The sequence below is a fragment of the Hibiscus syriacus genome, unplaced genomic scaffold, assembly GCF_006381635.1.
Source record: "Hibiscus syriacus cultivar Baekdansim isolate YM2019G1 unplaced genomic scaffold, ASM638163v2 tig00113124_pilon, whole genome shotgun sequence".
In the NCBI taxonomy this organism is placed as follows: domain Eukaryota; kingdom Viridiplantae; phylum Streptophyta; class Magnoliopsida; order Malvales; family Malvaceae; genus Hibiscus; species Hibiscus syriacus.
Window position 1 is genome coordinate 3,951,783 of NW_024063444.1, and position 2,178 is coordinate 3,953,960.

The 2,178-nt window shown below is 34.3% G+C and overlaps 1 pseudogene; it reads left to right on the plus strand.

Annotated features, from left to right (window-relative positions):
- The first annotated feature begins 417 nt into the window (after positions 1-417).
- Positions 418-1,174, plus strand: LOC120185852 (annotated as a pseudogene).
- The last annotated feature ends 1,004 nt before the right edge of the window (positions 1,175-2,178 follow it).

Sequence of the window (2,178 nt, forward strand, 5' to 3'; positions counted from 1 at the left end):
CTCGAATAACCTATTGTAGACACCTATTTTCATCCGAGTTTATTTTTATATAATTATATTATATTATATTATATATTATATATTATTTTATATACTATATATAGTATGGTATATTGTTGGGACATAATTTTTTTAAGAGTTCTTCGTGATTATAAGATAATATATATTAATATTTTTTTTAGCTTACTAACAATATACACTTTGCAAATGAATTTACTTAAATCTAAATTCTCTAAAGAGGATAAAATTTATTTTTATCATTAAACTACCCAATAAATTTATGAGAAATATAATAAGGACAGAAAAGTTGTATTCAAAAGATAATACATCCAATAATATTAAAATGCTGAGCTACCAAATTGGCCACCTTAATATAAAAAGAAGCAAACAAATGTGGCATCGTCAGAGGGTGTGAGAATGGAGGAACATGGCATCCTACAGAGAAGCCTGAAATAGTTTGAAAATCTATCAAAAGGAAGCCTAAGCCACCAGCTGGAGGAACTGACCCTCAAAGGACTCCAGATTGTCAACGCCCACAAGGGTTCTATACGCTGCGTCGTTCCCACTCATGCATCAGTAAACACAAATCTCAATCTCCCTTCACTTCTATATATATATATATATGTATGTTTGCTCTCTCTCATCATATGTTTTATCGAGAATTCGAATAAGATAACGGTTTAACTTATATTTGTAGGATCGAGATGGGAATTGGCATGTTGGAGCCATGGCGACGTTGCAGCTGCTGCTATTTATTCCATCGTCGACCATGTCAAAGTCTCCGTGGATTTCAGTATTTCGTTTGATTCAACTCAGTCTTCTTGTATGATGAAATCTTAAGGTGTTTTCTTCTTCTTCTTTTTTTGTTTGAAGATTGAGGGATTTTAAGTGGCGCAGGAAGAAGTGGAGATAGAGGCGAAGGTGGTGGCGGAGAAGGGGAAGCTAGCGCAGGCGGTGATGGAGATTAGAAGAAAAGGAAACGGTGAGCTTATTGCTTTGGGTAAACACATAAAGCTAGTGTTAAGGCATCCCGAGCCAGTAAGCTTTGAAACTTTTTATGGCATTCAAATGGGAAAATTAGCTTTTTTATTTTATTAACACAGATTCCGCTTTTGCAATTAAAAAGCTGCAACTAAAACGAGACAAAACTCTTGATAACTTCGTTGATAGTTGAATAATTGGAATCATATAGATTTGTTTATTGTCTGCTTCAACTGTCCTCTATTGTTCAACTATACAATTGTGTTCTTGATGGTTATGGTTTTGATTTGAAAATTATAGATTTTCATCCAATTTAGCGCCTTTGTGCCCTTATTTTTTTTAACAAAAGGGGTAAATATCTCCTTTGGTCCCCCTAGTTTCCAGAACTATCCAGTTTTACTTTTACCTAGTAATTATCCTGGCCAAATCGGATCGGAGTTTTTTTTTATTATCTTAAACCTGATTCTGACTTGACCATGACTCTTTTCCCATGCAATACTTGTAAGTCCAACATGCTCATTTTACCAAACAATTTAGAATGTGAATAAAAAAACTTGAATCATTCATCAAACCGATCTCTATTTACAATAATATAACTATGAAAAAATTACAATGTAATAACGGGTAAAAAATTGTAAATGGCATTTAAACATGTACACCTTGATAAAACATGCCATAGGTTAAAACAAAACATCCCAATTAAACTTAACTCAATTAACATGAATGTTATTACACTGCGTATATGTTGCAAGTCAGAGAAAGAAACCATATGTTATTCACGAAAGTAAAATGGTAAAAGCAAATAAACCTTTTACCCTCAGTCCCACACCCAGAAAAAACTATATATGTAGCCTAATAGCCTTTGTTGGTTGCTGATGGACAAGTGATGGACCCAAAGGGCCGGGCCCGGTTCAACTCAAAATTATTTTCGTTTCATATGTTATTCACGAAAGTAAAATGGTAAAAGCAAATAAACCTTTTACCCTCAGTCCCACACCCAGAAAAAACTATATATGTAGCCTAATAGCCTTTGTTGGTTGCTGATGGACAAGTGATTGGACCCAAAGGGCCGGGCCCGGTTCAACTCAAAATTATTTTCGTTTCATGATAACATAAACTTTGTATCAAATTATAATTCCGTCCCCTAAGGCTGATGCAGTTGGCGGTGTGAGTTATTTGAGTTTGACTAGATCAAAG